We start from the raw sequence: 23,611 nt of genomic DNA, 5'->3' as shown, positions 1-23,611 counted from the left end.
TCTGCCATGGCTGCGCGTGTTCGGCGCCGGAATACGGATGAAGATGGGTCGACGATATTTGCGAGTTTTTGCGGCTCCTTATACAGCCGATCGCTAATTTCGTGAAAAGTCTGTATTTTTCCCAATTTCCATTCGTTTGTATTGTTTTAATTATGGTCAACTCTCTTGTGTATTATAGGAATAACGATTTAGATTTGATAAAATTGGTGAAGCTTCGTATAACAATGTTTCTATTATACTGTTTATATCGATATCTTCTGTTCTGTTTGAATCAGTTTTAGATTTCGTTCAACGCGAATTCGGATTGTACAATCATTTATGTATGATATATTTAGAATGATTATTTTATTGAATATTTTATGGAATTAGTTGTTGCAGAGTTAAAGGAAGTTTATAGTTCAGGATATAGGGGTAGTTGAATGAAGGAGACTCGTTAGTTAAGATCGATTGCAGAACTTGGTGAAAGATGTGTAAGATGACTAATTCGAGTTATGGAGTTAGTTAAGAGTTTAAGTTTTAAGAGTTTAGGATTTATTGTTAAAATGTTATTTGAATTGAGTCATAAATTTCTTTCGAACATTTATAATTGAAATTCTAAGATGTATATAAAAGAGACATATTATTACTTTGCCAAAGTAATTTAACAGCGTTAAATGATATTTAAAATTAATAGTTTCGAATAATTAAAGTACGAAATTTAAAATCTGAACTCACCCTCCTCCTAATTTTAACTACCAATTATTCCAACTACTGCTTACTCACCTGAAACAAATAAAAAAAGAAATGCTTTATTAGATTGATAAAATTTGTTTCAATCATTATCAGAAATCCTCCTCCACACAATGAACAAACACATTCGAAATTTTCCATCGTAACACTTTCTCACCTCGCTTCATAAACCATCAATCTTTGTTCCAGAAACAACTACATCCATAAACGAAAAAAGGAGAGCAACGATCACGAAGATGTCACAACCCGCTCGAAAACTCGCACCGATGGACCGTAAAAGAAATGTGAAAGCGGAGCGAAGAATGCGGATCCCTCGAATGCGCGCGAGGCCTCTCGTTCAGCAGCTCTCGATTTTGCCTAATTTGCTGACGATCCGCCAGAAAAAATAAAAGTCCGGGAAGACGATCATGCGACCGCGTTTAAAGCCTTGTAGAAAGCGTGCTCATTCGAGCCAGAAACACGGTCGAATGTAATTCAGAAACGAGAGTCGAGTCAGGCCGCTCTCTAAGAAGAATATTTTACTATGCAAAACAGGCTAATTTTTTATTGTGACTCGCATTTAACGTACTTCATGAATGATAAACTCCTCGAACTCTGTTATTAATTGCACTGTAGGATTAGGTATGATGTATCGAAATATAGTTGTATCACGATTTACGTCCTCTTATTAGTATTTGTAATAGCATATTAACAATGCACAATAATCATACCATTTTTAATCTTTATCAAGATTATTATAATACATTATATTTCACATACCTTAATCGTGATAATTAAAACGAAACACAAAATGTCCTGAGCCTTTCGAGCGTTGCAACAAACTTAATTATGTACAAAAACATGATATGGTTGTGAAAATATTCCCCAAAACAGGATTGGATACTTTTCACTCGACTTAAAAATATCAAATAACTACTTTATAATATAATAATAAAATAAAATATATTAATTCTTTTCGTTATTTTGTATTATTAAAAAATCATTCCATATTTCTAATAAAATCAAATAACAAGTATCCAAATAACTTATTTTTCCAAATATATTACTATTCAAATAATCGAAATGAAGGATCAAGGACCGCGGTAAATAAAGAAAAATAAGATGAAAATTTCAGTTATTAATAAATATTTGATTGATCTCTCAATCTTGATCTACATTAACAACGATCTTCAACGAGATCTTAATCGAGCAAATTCCAGTTACAGACATTTCACGATTGAAAATATCAAATTGATCGAGCATGCGATAAAGAAGTTAGTTTGTATCCGCATCAGCAGACTTTTGAAGAACCGCGCGGCAAGTATAAACTCTTCGCGGTCGTAAAATCGCGAAAGTTAAAAGTTATTCCTTGTGGCTGAGCGTTTTCCATCACCGCCTGCAAACTGTGGACTTTCCCCAAAGTTTCCCTCGAATCTGACACCCTAACGAAGGTCGACTGTCTAACGAAGGGAAAGCATTCTATCGTCGTAAAACATGAGGTAAAAGTCGAACATTTATAGCTTTTGGTTCATAATGATAAAAAAGTGAAAGAATTAAGAATTAAAGCAGAGAAAAATAATATTGTTTAAATACTTTTTCAAACGACGATTCGTGAATTATAATTCATATATGATGGATATATTTATAGAATGACAATTGTAAAATTTAGACTTGTTATGCATTGAATCGTGTGTGTTTTAGAATACTTTTCACTTTTTTTTTTTTTGGAAAGAATAAGAATATATAAACGTGTATGTTATTAAAAATATGATATAAAAATGTACCAACGTGTATACAAATTTTCGGTTGACCCCACAACACGAAAATTCTATTCTATCGATTCTCCGCTTAAAATTTCATTCCCATCCCAAGCATAATTTCACCATTACCCTAGAACCACGTTTCAACAGACATAGGGGATGGAAGGTATTACCATTTGATCCGCTACGATACCGATACTGAAATTACAACACGACATGGGACTCGGCATATCAGGATATTCCAATTTTAATGGAGTGTAGGAACTTTGATAGCTATACCGTCAAGTAAAACCATAGGGAACTCGCGTTAACTAGTGCAGAGATTACAATGAACGTAAGTAGTTAAACAGCTAAAACTTCTACGAAGGATATGTCATTCATATCTCTGCAATACCCATGCATGTGATCCTCGGATATTCGCATGAGAAACTTGTATCGAGCAAAAGAATCTTCGAGAATATTCGATTTAACAATGATGCAATAATTATGGAAATCGAATCGAGAAAATTAATAATTGTTAATTTTGTACATTTTTTTTTATTGTAAAGATAATGTTATTCTGGTAAAGAAAGAGAGAGAAAGACGGAGAGAGAAGAGTGCAATTGCGCGAAATTTTAAAGGTTAACACGCAATTGGTATTTCCAATCACATGTACGTATAAATCCACGAAATTATTTGTTTGTTTTTCCCGTGCCGTTTAATATTTAAAATTGTTTATTGAATTTCGAATTGACGTTGCATTTAATTATAACAGACAAATATTGCCCCTGGGAATCGATCTCATTTTACACAAATAAAAGTTTATAAAGTCAACTTGAACGTGTATCGAGTCGTTAATATCATGGATCAAATGTAATACGTGATGTAAATCTGTTTGCAAATGAAATTATAAAAAATTTCATGAGTTTTATTGGCAAAAAAAATTATACATATATTGATAATTTTGCACTGATATTCTAAATAAAATGCATCCAATTTTAAATCGATCAATTTGGATTTATCGAATAAATAAGAATTTTAAATTAAAAAATATTATGTAAAAATTTAGTAAAAGTAAAAAAAGATAATTCGCTTCTTTAATTTTCCCTAAGATAGAATCTTCAACTAAAAAGAATCTCCAATTTAACGATAGAGACTGTACAATAACAACAATGTACTTTATCCGTCAACAAGTTCTACTTTCACAGGCTTAACAACTTCCTACACTAACAACAAGATAAATAGTTCGCACTACTTCCCATCCCCAGACAATTTCCACGAGTACGTACGTGGCTACAACTTCAATTTCGTCACTATTTTTTCCCTATAAATTATGAATCACATATTACGAAAATATCGTCATGAATTTTTCCCCCCTAAATCATCAATCGTAAAAATATCCCGATAGAAAATTTCAAGTTCGATCACGATCTAAACAAATATCTGAAAACGATTCGACGATATCGAAAGGTCCCACATCGGGGATGATCGATTAAATTTTTGCATCGCTCTCGCGATGATCGTAGTCGAGCACGTATCGTCGTTGGTGAATGTTTCAAGTGGCCGTGGGGACTCGCGGCTCAAGCTCGTGTATCGTCACAAGTGTTGTTAATTATTTCACGCGAGTTGTGCACCCACAGGAGATGTCTACTTCACCGCACACGCGTGTACGTCGAAGCAAGAGGAGACGAACGAAAGAGGAAATGCATATATCAACCGAGGTGGGGGATCGGCACTTGATTGCACCGAAATATCGAATTCCACGGAGCGGTTTCTCGATGCATCGCCGATCAAAGAAACCGGAGTTTGCGACCCTTGCCCTCTTCCTCCACGTCCTCCACCTCGATAAAGTGTGTCGTTTACATCGCGCACTCGTGCGTTTTTCAACGCATCGGTTGCGACGCACAAGTCCCCCCCTCTTTCTTTCTCTCTTGGCAGACCCGTTAAACGAGCATAAGCATAAGCTCGTTTCATCTAATCGTGCGGCAGGACGTGCTCGCTCGCTTCGAACAGTCAATTGGTGGGTGAATCTATTGCGATGGATGAGCGAGGGAGTTGGTTTTTTTTACGGTTATTTGGTTCTTGGTGAAGGAAGAGAGAGTTTTTTATTAATAAGATTCGGTTAATTTTTCGTACCGATCCATTTTGTAAGTTATTTATGCAAAGTATTTTCGATTTTAGGAGAAAATATTGATAATTGATAACGATTTTAATTTTCACAATGGAAGGAGCACTTCACTGACGAATAAAAGTACGGACAAGGATATAAAGAGTAGAATAATGGATTGTTTTGTGTTGAGTAAATGCAATCATGCAAGTGTCACACAATGTAATTAATTAAAAATCTTTCAGCATCGAATATTTTTCAAGCGTGTTATAAACAAATTTATTGTTCGAGAAAATTGTTCGAATTATAAAATGTGTTGGACGTTAATAAAGTTATTATTTTGTTAAATTAATTATTGAACAATTATTTTCTGCATTAGTGAACTTGATAAAAATGGTAATAATACATTGCTACAACGTGCTGACACAAAATCAATACCAATATCATGTCTTGCGAATAAGTTATTAATTATCAATGATGAAAATAATTTCAACGATAAATTATTAATTTTCTGATATTAGAACGAAGAATAAAATTAAACACAAAATTAAACAAACAAAAATCATAATCAGGATTAAATTGAGAATTTATTTCCTAAGAAAATGAATATATACTCTGTATAATATTTTAAACGTGAAAATATAATATCGAATTTTTTTGTACTTACTTTACAAGAATATTCAAATCATATGATTAATATATACATTCAATTTCTTCTTTATTTTAATATTATTTATCTCTCAAGAACGAATAATTGTTTTTCTATCAACACGTTAAATTCTTAATCGACTCGAACCTTCATCCCTTTCCTTCTATAATTTATAAATCAATAACTAAGAGATTAAAGCAACGCTCTTAAAATACTCGTTTAAGTTAAATCCCAAATTTTAAAAAAACAGGGGAAAAAGAAACAAAATATATCATGCAAACTCACAATCCTTTGTATCTGCCATTTATTCTCCGAAAAACCTATCCAACTGTCGAAGAGCAAATCGAGGACAGTTATCCTCTCTTTTTTTCTCATTCTCTCTCCCTTTACCGAATTATTCACGTTTCAACGATCGATGGAGATAACAATCGGGCGAAAGAAGTGGCTTTAAGAGTCGACGATTTCCGAATCGAATTCACCTGGCCGTTACAATTGGACATCGTTCGCATACGTAAGAAATTCGTGTGAACCGAATCGATGAGTTGCACCAGGATCGCGTTATAAACTCGGCATGGAGAGCGAGGAAGAGGGAAAGTTCGATATCTCGTGGGAGCAAACTCAGCGGGTCTCCGCTCTTTCTCTTCCCTTTTCTAGAAACCGAACCTTATCCTTCTCTACTCCTCTGAGTTAGCCCTCGTTTAACGCCGATCCACGCGCTTCTAATTCCACCCTTGCATTGTTGGTGGTGAAAAATTGCGGAGGAACGTAGGTTTGCTCTTCAATCCTGTTCTCTTTCTCTCTCTCTCTCTTGGAAACACTTGGTTACCGGAAGCGGAAGATCGAATCGCAGAGCTCGGAAATAATCGATGGGGTAAGGTGGTTCACGAGTTTTGGAAGTTGGTGAGAGAGGGTCGGATGACGCGTGGAATTAATGATGAAACGCTGATGACGATGAGCGGGGCGTGAATTTAACGGAAGACACCTGAGTTCGAAATATCGAAGAGCTGTTATACGAGAATTTTATTTGATGTAGGGATGGAAATTTGTGCTTCACAGCTGTAGTTAATCAAATTTATCAATCTAGACGATTCATATTTACGATAGTATGATAGAAATTCATATTTTTATGGTAAGTATAGTAAATTTAATAAATTTGTAGATTAGTCTAATAATAAGATCCTTTGTATTCACAAAGGAGATTACGAGGCTTTCCACTTTGTATATTTATATCAGTGGAATGATTCATTGTTTATCTTATACTAATCTATTTCAATTCATCCGTTTCGTATTGTTTATCTTACTGCGATATATATTTGTGACGATGCATAACTTTAAAATTGAATCATCTACGTAATCTCGATTTGTCAGCGATTTATAATATTGCATAGTAGATATATTTATATATTATATGTTTTAAATTATCAGCAAGTATATATTTTCTAATCTTATTAGGTGAATGTATCCATTTGCGTAATGTAACGCGCTTTTAGCAAGAATTTAAACTTCATTGTTTGCGAATGCATTTACTTTACCGAATTAGCATGTGCATACATTGACTAAGAAGTGTACACGCATCCTGAATTAATACATCCGCCGTAACATGTATGTATAATTAAGACTGTTGAAGAAGTTGCTGTATTATTTGAATGCTAGGTGAGAATAATTTGGAAACTAATTTCCAGCCAACTAAAAGATGTCGACGTATATTTGTCGATAATATTCCATAATTCTAGTATCCTTTCGTATCCTTTGAATTATTTAATTCTTATCGTTCTTTTCGAATTTTCTTCTCATCTTCCAATTCCAAACATTCGATCCCCGTTTCCCTGTCAAAAAATACTTACGAATTCAAACTTACTTGTTGCTTTAAGATGCAAAAAATAATATCCTATTCCCCTCTGCCGACTAGCCAATTGACCATCAAACTTTAAAGGAGTTGTTCTCCTTGATTTATCGCGGCAAGTTGTCCCGAATAATCAACTTTCCGGCGCGCATCTGCGTCCCACCTTCTACCTCAGAAAAATTAATAATTTATAAGCCGAGTGGATGGCCTTCAGGCTTAAGGAGCGCTGTCACTCACAGCTGCATACGAAATCCACCGGTGACTCGCGACTCCCCAAAACTTTTTCTCCCCCAATTCCCCCATTCCCTCCCCCTTCGTAGCCGTGAATCACCGGAAAAGAGGGTAGCCAAGTAAACAGTTTGAGTTTCCTCGAGATTCAATCTCGATGCTTTCCTCCAATCGACATTGTCATCCAACATTCACGCGCGGCGAACTTTAATGCGACGAGATCCTCCCTTCCCCTTTCGGACCGGAATCGAATTGGAAACGGGATCAAAGCGGTATCGGCGCTAATAAATTAACAAGGAGGTTTTATCGAATCAAAGAAACGGATTGCACGCGATTGGGGCGATCTGCTCCTCTTCGCGAGTACTTCGCGAGTAACGGCTCGTAGCGAGAGTTAACAGAGAGGACACCATGTGGCGGGATGGAATCTCCTTGGATGGAATGGAGAGGTTTAAAGTTTAATCGTGCTGGTCGCATACGTGTCGCGAAATCGAGTTGGTTGGCTAAAGTCAACGCGACATCTGGTTCGCGTGGTACGTGGTAAACGAAGAGGGAAGGAGGGGTTGAGAAAAGGGAGAAGAGAGTGACTAAAGCAATGGAGGAAATAGATGAGAAGTGAAATAGGGTAGGAATACCTTGGTCCTCGAACGAGAAAACGACTGAATCTTTTATCCGTGTACCACTCCACTTTGTCGCGTACCCTATTCGTTCCGATGGAGAAAGAAGTTGAAGAAGGTCACGAAGGGTTTCTCGACGCGATCCCCATCGATCCGGCCACGAATCGATTATCGTGCCGCATGAACCAGGGAGCCACGTGTCCCGAGAACATTCTTCTCGTGCCCTCGAGTCGAAAATGGACGTGCAGGCCGATTTGTTCGGATCGAGAGCGACGTTGTTGGAGGATTGACAAGACGGTGGGGAATAGGGCGAAAATGTTGCATCTATCGTGTCGGGCGTCGAACGAGATATCGTGAAAAACTCGTGGCTCTAGAGGAGGAAGGTGTGTAAATTTTTCGCGTGATCGATTATGGCAAGTCAATTGGGGTATAAAGTCACGCGGTATATAAATTCGCTCGACGAAGTATGGTTTAATTAAACGAAAACTGGGAATGGGCGGTACGACGTGTAATAATGAATCGAAGATACAAATAGGTTGGAAAACGATTCGGTAGAGTTATAGCGGTTACGCGATGGCTGGAACTGCATTTGTCTCGAATGAGTGAAAATTTCAAGTGAAAATTTGATAAAATGTCTTGAATGAAAGCTGTTAATAATACGTTTTTCACGAGAATTGGTTGGAATCGAATTTTTCTTGATTGAATTATATCATTTACTGGTAACTTTAATGTAAATAAAAGTTAAAATTAAAGTAAAATATGTTATATTAACAATCGAAGATATTAAAATAATTTTAATTTCGATTATCATATTATTCTTCAAATTTTTGCAAATTCTTTTCAATCATACCACAAGCATCAAACACTCATATTATAAAAAGTTTGTTTGCAAATAATTTTTTAAGAAACAAATAAAAATTTGAAATTATACAATTGTCTTTTACGGAATTGAAAAATTCTTGTTTTTAAAAATGCATTAATATAATTTTAAAAAAAAAGAATATTTTTACGTTACATTTTAATAAAAACTAACATTGCCACGTAAAATTCTACGAAACTTGAAAATTCGCAAGTCATATAATACGCAAATGTTATGCGAAAGCAATTTAAAGCGAAACGAAAGAATCGTGGTCCCAAAAACATTTCGCCACGCGGGAAATGGTCCACAACTGGGCGAAGGGATCCAAAGACTCGGGACATTCGGTTCACACGATTCGAGTGAAATGCACGATTTACGAGAACTTGCGGGCTCCAAAGTGTTTCGAGCATAGGAAAAGGTTTCAGAGATCCCTTGGACGTAGCTACGCGATTGAGGAGAAGAGGGGGAGGAATATTTTCCAGTTCGGACAACCGTGGAGGAAAGAACGAAGGCCGAGTGATGAGGTCACGTTGCATCCTTAGACCAGCCCTCGTCCTGCATATCAAGCCATCCTGGATGCAGTTCCAAACCTGTTTCTCTCTTTCTCTCTCTTTTCTCTCTCTGCTTCGTCTCATTCGAGTTCACGGCACGGGACACGAAGGCTCGGAGGATCTCTCTCTCTCTCTTTTTTTTTTTATTTCCACGCGAGGATATCGTGGTGAATCATGATTCTGACGGAGCTGTTCGAGGTATCTGGACGAAAAATTTCGTGTCACCGTGTCCGGGATAGAATAGAGATGAAGAATTTATACGAGGTTATTCTTTTTTTTTTTATTTTTCTTTTTCTTTTGGTTAGGAAAATTAGAATGCTCGTGGAGTCCGTGGAACAAAGAAGTTTTGTTTCATTTATTGAATTAGGGATGAAGAAAGAGAGGATTAGATCGAAGCGAAAAATTATTGAATTGAAAGAAAATCCTTTATAAAGAAATTCACATTTCTTTTTTCTTTTTTTTTTTTTTGATATAGGAATTATAAGATATTAATAAAAATATGTTCTTTCTTTCTTTGATTTGTTTCAAATTCAAATGAAGAAATTATATAAGTAAAAAGATATTAATTATTTTTTATGATAAATCAGACATAGGAAGATTTAATCTTTCAAAGAGATATCTGGACAAAGAATTTTATTGTATCATAAGAAATGAAAAATTTGTAAGAAGTTTCTCTTTTTCTCTTTTTCTTTTATCTTTTTTTCGGATATAAAAATTCGGATCTCCGTAAAATTCATCGAATAAAGAAATTTTATTTTTTTCATCGAGACAAGCAGACAATGGATAGATATTGTTTTAAAAGAAATTTTTTACGGAAGAATTGATTCGAATTGTATCTGAATTTGTCGAAAAAGCGAACAAGGCATCTTTTACGCGACAGTTATCTACAAGCATCAAAAATGGATTTTACGTAGAACGATTTCACGTGCGTAAAATTTGTCGTTTTTCTTTCTTTTACGTAGAGCACACAACGGTTGTTACAACATTCCGCGCCTCGTTGCTTCTACCAGTTTCAACCGGATAATCTATATCTTGTGCAGTGCAAATCGAAAAAAAAAAAAATACATATAAAAAATGAAATAAAAACGAATGAAACGAAGCATAAAATCTTCAGAAAGAAGATTTATATTTAAATTTTTTAATTCTATCAATTCTATCATTATTCATTTATATCTATTTTAATTATCATTCTCTTCACTTATACATAAATCACGAGATAAAAAAAAATCCCTTAGCATAATCCTTAAAGCAACAAGAAACGTTCCCTAAGACCTCTGAAATTCTATCCAAAGCTTGGTCTACTAATGAGTATAGATTATCCTAAGCGCGACGGTGGGGGTACACAAGCATTAATCGCATCAGTCTGTCTAGCCGTGACACGCTAGTGTCGCGTCAAGGCGAGTAAATTAGCGTCTAAGAGGGCCAGCACAGGGTGGAAACACGGCGCATGTTCGCCCAATGTCAAGCATTTCGCGGATGGGCGAAAGCGAGGACCGGAGGGCATAAATTGGCGGCGGAACACCGCGGATGGAAATATGTCTCGCCTCAAGAATGTCACGACTGGGGACTTGTTGAATGGCGGAAGCTCCGTTCTCTCGCGTATATGGTTCAGTCCTTACACTTGATAGAAGATATATATATATATTTTTGATAGTTGTTTTATGTTCTCAAATTTATGAATGATCAAATATTGTAACTTCCGATCAGCAATCTGCATTTTTATTCTACGATTCTATCCTCGATCGATGTTGAACGTTAATTAGAAATTGCTTCTAATGCCGTTTCTGAATTGCAGAAATGAGGAAAATATGAATTGGGAAATTTGAAGAATGAATTTGATCGATAATCTGCAACTTGTACAATAACAATTTGAATAATTATATAATAGTATTTCGAAATACACGTTGGGGATAACTCTTGTTTATTCTCAAATATACGAATCGTAAATAAATGTTTTTTTATACACATTTTAATCTCAATTTCTAAGTTATAGAAATATAAGAAATATGTAATAGAAATCGATGTGTAAAAAGTATCCAAATGGTGGAAATCTAGAAGAGTCGCGCGATATATTTTGCGAAGGATATAAAAAAAATGATGAAACTGAAATATAGAAATGGGTAGTCGGATATTCTGCGATATACGAATAAATATCCTCTTCTAGGTGAGATAGTTTACGCTCGGTGTTTCGAGAACGAAATGTGAAATTTATGCGATTCCAGAAACAAGATACGCACGCGATGCCTGATTTGTGGGACACGTTCGAAAGTCTTTAGCGGAAACTCTCGACATTTACTTCCGATGACCTCGAGTTGGGGAAAGTGGGATCTCGTACGCGTTTTCTTTTTTGCAACTATAAATTGTAGATAAATTGTAGATTTATGAAACATTTATAATTAGTTACGTATTTATCTTAATATTTATCCAAACAGTGAACGATATTTTTTCCCCCAATTTATCATAACTTTTATTCTACTTTTAATGAATTTGTTTCCCTTTACTAGATTTCTAGTTTATGCCAATTTTATATGATGTCAATTTGAATCAATTTGAAATGAAAAATTGGATATTTTGTATTTTTTTTAATCTTAACGAACATTATTCGAATAATGAATTGAAAAAAAAAGTAAATAAAACGTATCTTTTTACACGCTTAATTTCTTTTTTGAGAAGATTATCCCGATTATCGAATTTCAAATAAATATAATCATTCAAATCGATCAAACTTCACCAATTTACCGGTGGAGAGGGGAAAAAATTGGAAAGAATCATTTGACCATAAATTTATAACAAGGTTTATGACGCGTGAGAGGCTTCCGGCAGAAGGATCCACGAGTTCGATTCACGTTCGATCGACGTCTGATAGGCCGACAACGATGAAGCTGTTATGCTAATGACGAAGTTCGATCGATACTCGAAACAAGCTACTCTAAACGAGAACAGGCATTCGAGTTGCGAACAGGTTTATTACATGTATAATTAATTGATTAACTTATGTACAGCGTAAGCGATACATTATTTAATGACCGTGCGTAACGTATTAAGTAAATAGGCATAAATAGATATTAAAAAAGAGAATTTTTTGAGGGATGTAGATACCATACGCTATATACGATTTTGCTTTCGTCGGATCAATTTCTAATTAAAAGATGCTGTATACAGACATGTTGTGTATTGGTGATATAACTTTGAAATCGAAATTTTGATATTAGATGAAGTGAGATGAAAATAAAATGAGCAAAGCGATAGTAATGTGACGAAGACGCAAATTTCAGTTTATATCTTAATAAGTTAACCTCGATAGACATTTTTATATACCAATTTTTTGTTTTGACCTCTAGAATCAATCCTTTGAAGATATTTCATGAATATATTAATATTCTTGTTAAAAGAAAATGATATTAAAACGAGTTACATTTATTAAATTTGTATGATATTCATTTAAATATAGGATAGAAACTTTGTAAATAGATATTAGAAATAGCAAACATTATATTAAATGAGAAATTATTATGTTATATTTCGTCATTTGCATTTCATATTTGTTGTACATATTTACGATAATTTTTCTCTTTTGAAATTCAAATTTATTTTGAATATAAAAAAGGGAATTTTAAAATATTTTATATTTTCCTTTAACTTGTATAACCTTTCTAATAATTAAAATTATATATAATTGTACAATTTAACAGTTAATCCAAAAAGCGTATAAAAATATATAAAGTCTTTAAAAATTACACTATTTCTTTCGTAACAAGAATTATAAAAAAAAAAATAACACCACCAATAACATTTTTACCTAGCCATAAAATAAATGAAAGCATAGTCATATAAACAAGAAAAATAATTTTCCTAAAATGTTAAATGATTAGCAGTTTAACTGCCAATTGTAACCACTTCCCTTCCTAAAACCACACGAAACTACGGCACAGTTTAATGGAAACGAGTTTTTAAGCGTCGCTCGAAAAGTAATTCTGGCGAACAGTGTCGAAACAGCAACGATCGACCCACTGCGGTTCTTTCTCTGCGAATTAAACCCACAGCCATTCGTCAGATAACGTGACCACCTGACGAAAAACTTCGAATCGGCGCCATTCGCCAAATAATGCAACAGGGAAACTGTTTTCATTCGAACGTGATTCACGAGAAAAGTTGGAATTCAAATATCAATTACGAAAGACGAAATCACCTCGTCCCAGAGAAGAAACAGTCGGAATCATTGCAATTTCGAATTAATTTTTAGTTTAATAGATACAATTTTACAGTTAAATAGTCGTGTATTTCTAACAATTTTCTTTTTATTTCCCTTATGGTGGATTATTTACATATCGTATAAAAATTTCTTTTTATTCTTTATTTCTTTTTTTCCTCGCTTTCACCCACTTTGGCAAGAGTCCTCAACAGTTGTCGAGAGGGTATTCTCCGTAATAATTCCGAGATAATGATATTTTTTTGCAATTTAATAATATAGGAATGGTTTAAAATCATTTTACTTTTACGTTATTATTTTGAGAATATTTTGTTTCAATAGTGCAATTATTGATATTCGAAAACGAATAGTTCGCGTTATTTCTAATCCATTTGGTATTTTGTTGTTCAATCGAGTGTCGCAATTCACCAATTTTAGTGATGAAACACGAGTCGTAGATAACGACTATCTATGGAATTTATGGGAGCCGCTAAATTCATTTCACACGAAATTAGAGATTTATCGTTATAGAGTGAAGTAAAATGCAAAAAATATAAATCACGTGCTAAGGGTAAAGCGTCTGATTTACGAGAATCGTTGAGCGCCGATCTATCGCGAATGACAGGTGCAAAGTCTGTAAAGCTCGCGCTACCATTTCTCATATAATGCATAGGTGGGATGGAGCCATATCAAAATTCACTTAACCTTCTCTATACATTCAATTTTACGCTGCTCACAATATCCACTTTGGAATTCCAATATAAATCTACTTATACATCCTTATCTTCGTTTGAAAAAGATGAATATAAAAGATTTATTTTAAGCTAGAGGCTTGATGGAACGAATAAAATTTTATCAAAATAATCGCAATAACAAAATTATAAAAGTGAAGAAAATTCTAATTCCAATTTAATAATTCATCGATACGTCGATAAACGGAGGAATTATTACGCAAGAATATTACTCCATTCAGTTTTTACTTCCTATCAACGACACATACACACATCGAACAATAAAATATAATTGCACTCCACACAAATTCACTCGTCAATCAAGCCCCATACTGACCGTCATCTCCACAATCCGGGGACCATCCTAGAACTATTATCGGTCCGTTAATTTGCGTTTTATACGCTTTTCATTAAAGCTCGTTGCATATGCGACAAGCGCACGTGGCACGAGACGTTTCCGCTTCCTTTTATTCTCCTGTTGCCGGCCACTGAAGCCATGACAACCCTTTTAGACGAGTTTCCCCACGAGGAAAAACATTTACCATCGCCCATACCGTCCAACGCGATCTCTCTCTGTCTCTTTCCCTCTCTCCCTACCCCTTCATTTTCTTCCTTTTTTCTCCCCCCTTTCTTTTCATTCTCCTCTGTCCTTTCGCTCGCCTGCCTCTCCGGACTTCTTTCTCTCAGCTTCTTCTTCGCCTAGCTTTTTCATTTCCTCGAGATAGAGAGCGAAAAACGAGAGTCGGTACTAATTAAATCCAGTAACGTTGCGCAAGGAAACGAGCTAACGTCCCCGCATTTTTCCACCGACCTTCTCTCACTGAACTGTGTGTGTGTGTGTGTGTGTGTGTGTGTGTGTGTGTGTGTGTGTGTGTGTGTATATATATATATAAGCCTTGTTTCTTAATTAAAAATACAGTGCGTTCGATTACAACCCCGGTATCGACGCCCGTGTCGGCCTGGATAACGAAGCCCGGCTACTCGAGGCTGATTGCGAGATCCGGACTCCTCTTCAATGCGGCAAATAAAAGATTTAAAAGATGCCTTTCGATACCTTGATCTATAATTACGTTCGAACGTCTCGAAGGAATTTCCGCTCGTTGCTTTTAAATGGAATTTCAAAGTTGTGCAATAGTCGTAGTTGAGAATAAATTATTGAAAATTTGGTTTTAAATGTTATTTAAAGTGATCCTTAAGTATGTTTTTTTTTAGGATTGTACAATGTTAAAGTTGATAAATTAAGTTTTCAGATTTTAACTGTAAGAATTGAAGTGTATCGTAGTTTTGAATAATTTTAACTATAAATTAATTAATCAAATTAATAGTTTCAGATTATTTCATTTCATATATAAACTTTTGAATATATCTAAGAAATTTTTATTCATTATTCGAACTCAATCATATATTTATCTAATTTTTTCGATTATATAATACGTTAACTTATTTCATATAAGTAAGAATTCAATAAATCATTACCAAAAGTTTCGTCCTGACAAATAGCGTTATAAGATACCAAAAACTAGATCCTCAAACTTCATAGAATATCGACGGGTTAAAAATTCCCTTATAAATTATCAGCAGACGCATATATCACACGTACCTCTCGTGTACGCACATTCTCCCCAGAAAACTCGCACGCACGTTCAAAAAGCGAACAACCATACCCAAGCTAAGTTTTCAAAATATACTCGAAAAGTCGAGGGATGAATGGAGCGAAAGAGAGTAGGAGTAGGCAACGACCCTTATAATCGCGCTCTAAGCCGACGCAGTTTATCTCGCTCCACCGAATGAATAATACAGCGGGCAGAAATGTAATTGGACGAGCCCGTATAAAGGCCGTGGAAAGACCAAAAGTAGGAACGGACACGCAAAGGAAACAAGCCACCGCCGGCTTAAAAATACGGAACGAGTTGAAGAGTCGAGCGCTGTACGGTCAGCGCTGTACGCTTCCCTAATTATTTCCCTACTCATCTCCTCTCCTCTCCATCTTCCCTCCTTTCGCGTTGGTGGGATAGATTTCGCGATGTTAAAAAGGAGGGTAGTTAAAAAGAGGAGAAAAAGAAAGAAGAGAGCAAGAAGGAAGTCAACGAGGAGGTCCGCGTAACCGGAGATGCTGCGCACGCCGGAAGGATATTTCCTCGCGCGTGAACGAGCGCAGGGAGGGGAGAAAAAGTGGCACCAGGCAGCGTGGTTAAAGGGAGTGAAATACTGGAACAGTTTCACCAGAGAGGGGGAGTGACGCAAGCGGACCTGGCTCTCCCTTCCTGTTTATGGGCTTGCATCGTGCAGTTTTCACCCTGGTAGGTATCGAGGCCGGCTCGAGTATCTTCCGACGCCGTAAATAACGGAAGGAGCACTTGGCCGGGACCAGGGTTAGAACGGGCGTTTATAATCCCGCCAGAGGGAAAATTGCGATGCAACCCTCCTTCCCCCTCCGGAAATTTCGCCAAATGATGGAGGATCGCTCGAACAATTCGATGCTGTTCGAGTGTTGAAAGGGGGATCTGTATTAGCTGTGTAAGTGTATTCTATTTTGATATGGACTGGGTGTAATATATATCGGTGGAACGTATCGGTGTAACATTTATCCCGAGTTGATTGTAAAGGAGATGAGTTTAACGAGAGAGATTAAGTTTGAGAATGGTATAAATTGAGCCATCGATATTTCTCACTTTTGTATTGAATTACAAATTATTCATCGTTATAATAGATATACAAGTATTGATCTTTTCATTTAATTTTCTTAAATATATACGAATAAATAACGAAGTATCTTAGATAAATCTATTTCTTCTTTAATTTATCATTCTAAGGGATGAAGCTGTAGTAATAAAATTCTGTCGATCGAACTAACCTCGATTATAATCCCTCGAATGTTAAATAATTTCAATTACCGTTACAATCAACGTAACAAAGCTTGCCGATATTTTTCGTATCTAAGATTAACAGTGGACGGTTAATTTAACGGCCACGAAAATGTGGAATTTCGGTGAAACAGTGGATCGAGGAAACGAGGAATAAAATTCCACGACCGACGCGTCTGGAACGGGGATCTTTCTACGCTCACGAATCTGGATATAATGCGGAAAATCAAATTTCAAGAAAGGAGCGAGGGAAAAGAGGGAATGCGGGCGCACGCATGCGGCATAGCCGACAAAGGGTTCTCTCTCTCTTTCTCTGTTGGCGTGGGTTGGATGGGTTGAATGAATATTGCAAATTGCGTTTAATGTAACGCTCACCGCGGGCGAATATGTACAGTTCATACTAATGGAAACGTATCGTAATATCACATCTGCACTTCCGACTACAAATTGGCTCTTTAAGCCAATACCGCCCCATTACCGTCTGAGTAACGGTGCCCGTGATTATTCCTCGACAATTAGAAACTATAACGCGTCTTATCGCCGGAGAAATTCTACGAATTGCCGTTCTACGTAAGACATTTGGAAATAAAACTTGGGTTAATTAATAATAATAGGTTAATTAATGTGCGTTCTATGCGCAGCTAAAGTTGAAAAGAGTTGAAGAGATTTCGATTTTTTGATCAAAGTGAACGAAAGACGACTGTAAAATATAACGTATTATATCGATAATGTCGAAATCCGTATCAAACGCGTGTGGAAAAATGGATATTTAGAAAAATATCCCTACTCTTTTCCACCTTCCATATTCATGGTAGAGGATCCATAAAGCGTCATCAACATTGAATATATTAAATAAATTTTCTTCCTATTCGAGGGCATAAGCGGCAAAGTCAAAGTGCTATCTTTCGTAAATTTTATCGCGATAAATAAATAATTCCATCCGTGAAAGATATTCCTTTTCCTTGAGTCTCTGATAATGTATGTTTCTATGAGCCGAATTTCGATCAAGGATATGCGAATTTTGTTCTTTTTTGAAGTTGATATTATATCACATGGAAAATATTAATGTATTAATTGAAATTGAATGAATTTGAATTCAAAAATTTATGAGCGTGTAATGTTGTACCGTTCAAACGAATTTGATAGATTTTTATGATATTATTATTGAAATGATAAATCATAAGATTTATCTCGAAATAACCGAATTTTTGTGTAAATTCTCTGAAAATATCTATGCTCTACCGATATCTACGTTCTGATATCATGGAATTCCAAATTTCCTAACCCCAGAACCGTAGGATTGGCCACGAAGTACACAAAGAAGGTTAATGCAATTACAGTTTAACCGTGGGACTACAAACTTCCTAACATTGGAATCGTCGGTAAGAGTACTAATGACCCGCAGGAAGTAGAATTCTCCGACTTTGAAACCACAACTATACATCCTCAACTATTCCGAGCAAACCTCGAGACACGATAAAATTTCAAACTTGAATGTTCATAATTCATGAAAAAGGAACTAGAAATATGTTACAATTCTTAGACAACAAAATTTCGAATTTAGTAATCGTAAAATTATATGACTTCTTCTCAAATCTTAGCATAGAACGAGTTATACAAATCTCATTGGCATAAAATTTCAGAAAAAGGATCAGACAATGATGAATAACGACCATATCATAGATCTCAGAAGATTTGGAAATGAGATTCATAATTTAATCCCAATTACCAATAAAGGATCAAAATCTCGGGTCAATCTCAATCCTAGAAGAAATTAAACTGATCTAAATATCAATTTTTGCAATATCTTATCTTTCTTATCTCTTGTCTTAAATAATATTTCCTCGTAATAATTTTCATCGATTGGATCCCCTTGATTCCCCTTGAAAACCCTTCTCTTCACACGCTCCATACATTTAATATCTAATAAAACAATTAAATCTCACGTTCGATATTCTCATTCAAAGTTTCTTTCATTTCGTATTATATATATCCCCCCCTCTCGAAAATGAAGTTCTCCTATCTTGCACAAACGACGCGAAAACATTGTTAGGGAACCGTAATCGTGGCAACGTAAGTTAGCTCTAGCGAAGTTGCAATCGAGGATTAGGTAAATACATTTCACGGCGTGGTAATTATCTTGTCACGTTCAGGTCTGCGTCTTCAGAGCGGAATACACGGCGTAAAATACACAGCGAAGCCTCGTAGAATATTCTGACGATCGTGCTTACTGATGGCCCGCCGCTTTACTACGTACTCTATTATGTTGATAGAAAGACAATTAGTCGTTGCGCGACGTTGACATCGTAAGCGACCGGGAAAATTAATTGCGAGATACCAATACTTGTCGCAAGGCGGACAAAGCGTTTCAATAAAAAAGAAAAAAAAGAAACCTGCGTTTCATCACTCAATATGATATTAATACTCGTTTAATTACTCACTGTGTACGTTTGATATGCATTGAAAAAGTGCATCGAGTACACGGTATATATCCTCGTTTCATAAATATGAATCGGGGTATCGAAAAATAAATGCCTGTTTCCATTTTACCCGCTCGTAAAATGTAAATTCGTACCCCTGATCGGGGGTGTGTTACGATTATATATACACGATAGGGTACGCGTTATCGCGAGCAATCATTTCTTGATCGTGTATCGGTAATTGAAATTTGCGCCAAATTGACAGTATCGAATTAAAGTGCATCGTATGGTCGTTCAATCCGCATATCTAGATGAAAACCGTTACTGCACGCTCGAATTACTGCCACGCTCGATGAAGTTGTTTCGCGTATATGGAATATGCTCGATAGTGGCTCGAATGCTTATATATGGATTCGATTGTTTATCTACTTACGTGAGAGATGTGCTCGAAAGTATAGAATTAATTTTGGAAAAATTTTGGATTGGAAAACTTATCCGTAATCTCTGCCTTTAATAAATGAAACGAGGATTATTCTGAAATATTTAATAGGGAGAAAAAGAATTTTGAAAATGGAATATGTGAATACGAGCTTTCAACTTTTTACTTTTCTTTAGACGAATGTAAATGAAATAATTATAATGGTATATTTATTATTAAAGAAAATTTGAAACATGATGCGGAAGAATATATTATTATTCATTAATTTTGTTGAGAATTGCATTTGCGATGAAAGAATTTACATATACGATTTAAAGAAAAAAAAAATGGTGTCAGTGTAAGTATGAGAGTCACGCAATATTTATATTGCTGTCAGAGGATGACTTGTTCATAGTTTACGTGTTTGAAAATATACATACTGTGGAAAGCATAGTAAATGAGAAACGAAAACTTTTTTTATTATACAGTATAAATCAAAGTTGCGCCTTCATGAATATGGAAATTGAAAAATGTAGATGACACACAGCAATAATGCAAGTCTCTTACAAATCACGAAAGGAGAAGTGCTTCGATATTATGCCGATAAAATATTGACAAATTTTTATCAACGAAATCAAATCAAAATTCACATCATTCCATCAATATATATATATAATAACAAACAACTCGAGGGATGCCATTAATAGCCATAAATATAAAATTTCATCACAGAACTACAAACTTTACCCTTTATCAAGGGAATCGGAAGGGAAGAAAACCAGAGAGAAACAAAAAGAAAAAAAAAAAAAAGAATAGCATCCCGACAGGAAGGAAGAATCATGTAACGTTCGATAAAGGACACCGATGACCACAGCTCTTCCACGGTATACCGGGCACGTGGTTGGCGGTCTCTTGGATGCTAGTCCCCAGCCAGGAAGCCGTGCACGACGAGATAACGGGTGCACGCTACGAACACACTTCGGAACGAGTCTATACGGGGGAGGGGAGGGAAGGAGAGAAGGACGAAGGTTCACCAAGAACGATAACGTTATCGTGCCTTGCCTCCTCGTTATCGGCCCTTCGATGCCGCCACCTTTGCGTTCACGAATGAACTTTCAAGGTAATCGACTAGGGAGGGGGCTCGTGGTCTGCACGCTAAACAGGCTGGGGTGCACGTACACTTTCGAACACGCTGTTGCTTCGGCTACGTTGCGGCTAGAACAAACATGGGAAAATTATGGGCCTGCGTCGGCCAACTTGCTCGCGCGCGAATAATTGATCTCGTGAATGGGAACGGGGTTACGTGCATCGGTTTCCTGATGCGACCGGGGTGAAAAGGGGTAATCGAGAAGTTTTTAACGTTGCTGCGTGACTGGCGAGGGGACACGACACTCTGGAGGGGTGGTGAAAATTAAAAAGTTCTTTTTATCTCTCTCTTTCTTTCTCTTACGTGGTAAGTTTAAGAAACGCGAAGAGGATCGAGAAGACATTTTTAAAAGAAAACGAGATTAATGATTCGAAGATTTTTTAATTTCCATTTTGTACTTTCCGCTTCGTATTCAAAGCTTGTCTATTGTAGCAGTTGGTGTATAATTTATGAAGGATGGATGGATAATCGCATCGATTATTTTCCTTAAGTGGATTAATTAACACGGTAACGAGATTAAGTAACTCTGTAAATAACCCTGAGATAGTTTAGAGCGTTCAAGAGAAGATTATTTGTATGCATTTATCTTGCATAATTTAGCGCAATGTGACATATTTTCTGTATGAAATTTGCAGCATAAATATTAGTCCATCGTATAATAGTTCATATTTTAATCTCTTTGCAATAATCACTTTCTTCTTATTCGTAAAAGTATTTGATATTTTAACAAAGTGCCGTTGAAATATTATTACAAGGTATGAAATAATTTATTCCCACAATAATATGTAGCTGCACAATACGCGAAAATTCTCGGATAAAAATGCTTAAAAGTATTCCATACTGCAAGAGTTTACTCTTCGAAAAGTTTATTCTTTACGGAGAATGTTTTCTTTTCCTTGCTTTCACTTTTATTATTCTGCCAGTTTTATTCTCCATAATGAAATTCACTGCAGTGAAACCGAGAAAGAAAGAAATATTTTAATGAAAGAAACCGAAGAGGAGCGACTCCGTTGGTGAAATTTAACGCTGGATTTTATTGTTTAATCAAAATGGAATCTCTTTCGAACGTGAGAGCTCGAGCTTTTGTGCCGGTCTCGTTCGACAGAGTTGGTTTCAACGCGAGAAATACGTGTCAAATTTTTATAGCACGCCTATCAGTGGAGAAAACATCGATGTAAAAAAAAACTGCATCAAAATCTTTCTGATAATCCACAATAAAATCGAAAGCTCGGTATGTAGTTTCAAAATGAATCGTCGATTTAAGACGATTACTGTTCGCTTTTCCTTCTTCAGCAGGAAATTTTTTCTTCTAACCAAACGATAATTAATTCCTTAAGCCTAATTAAATCGAAGATTTACGCTTTTCCGAGAAATTGTTTCATTATTTAAAAGATGATGATAAAAAATAACTTTGTGTATCAGATTGAATATATATTTTCCTAGTATAAATCATGTTACAATAACAGTTCCGGTGTACTACTTCTCGATCAAGATATTGATTCTGATGGAAGCTTGGGATGTAAACATTTCCTTTAACTTATTCTCGTTTTATTATGAAGGGAGAGTATCAAATTAAGAATTTCAATATTTAGCTTCGTTAAACGAAAGTTGCTGTTTTCACATGAATTTTATTCAAGGAAACTTTTGCATATTATTCATCGATTAATGTTTGTATTGGACTTGGGGAAAATTTACGTAGAATTTCATAATTTTCAAATTTCAAGTTTCCAGTTTCAAGTTTAAACTTTAAAATCTCATTTCGAATTTCAAGTTTTTGAATTTTATAGTAATCTAACTTTGCGATCCACCGATTTATACGTTAAATATTTTCCTATTAAGATAGAATTTTACAATATATTATTCCACCAAACGAGGAATATGAACAACACAAAAAATTATTTCGGCTCAAGCTTTCCCTCTTTTTTTATCAAAGCAGCAATATATTACATCTTTACTTTTCTTCGAAACACATTTAATGCATCCATTCTTTATATTTAATCATTAACCAACCAGATATGCAAAATTACAATCTGATAAATTTCAACAATACTTTTTATTATAATTTCTCAAAAGCGGCCACGAATTTCACGAATACACAGTTTGCCAATAATCGATGCTGCCTTAATAATCTAATTTCATCGTTGGCGCGTATCTAGCATCAGATACAGCAATTCATCCTGTATCTGACTGCCTGTTTCTCTGTCGTTACATCCAGTTGTACGTATTTTACGGGTGTATTCGTCGAGCGTGTACTTGAAAGACGGCCCATCCGCATAGAACAGACGTATTCCGCATTAATTTAGCCGCCACTCCCGCAACCATCCCCCTCCTTCTCCTCCTCCTCCTTTTCCATCCCCTCACTTACATATCTCCGCGTTTCATTTAAACTAAAACACACTGCGGTACACTACTTCCGGAAACTTCAACTTTGCCGGAAAGACAGAGGCAGTGGCGATTATTAGCCCGCGAAATAAAAGCGAACTGTGTGAACGAACACACGCTGGGACGGGATTCATAAATTAAGTAAACCGTTTGAATTAACAT

General features: G+C 35.7%; 1 protein-coding gene and 1 long non-coding RNA gene across 3 annotated transcripts in view; both read right to left on the bottom strand.

Moving 5' to 3' along the window:
* Positions 1-11,962, bottom strand: part of LOC133666212 (uncharacterized) — a 47,423-nt gene extending 35,461 nt beyond the window's left edge. Inside the window, exon 1 of the long non-coding RNA XR_009830013.1 lies at positions 715-11,962. This is a non-coding gene — a long non-coding RNA (uncharacterized LOC133666212). The remainder of the gene's footprint in view (positions 1-714) is intronic.
* The window catches only part of LOC107995467 (FK506-binding protein 2), a 99,055-nt gene that overhangs the window by 63,235 nt on the left and 12,209 nt on the right, over positions 1-23,611 (bottom strand). The window lies entirely within an intron of this gene.

This window comes from Apis cerana, linkage group LG6 (genome assembly GCF_029169275.1).
Source record: "Apis cerana isolate GH-2021 linkage group LG6, AcerK_1.0, whole genome shotgun sequence".
NCBI classification, from domain to species: domain Eukaryota; kingdom Metazoa; phylum Arthropoda; class Insecta; order Hymenoptera; family Apidae; genus Apis; species Apis cerana.
Note: the sequence above shows the minus strand (reverse complement) of the source record. Positions and strands in the feature narration are given on the sequence as shown.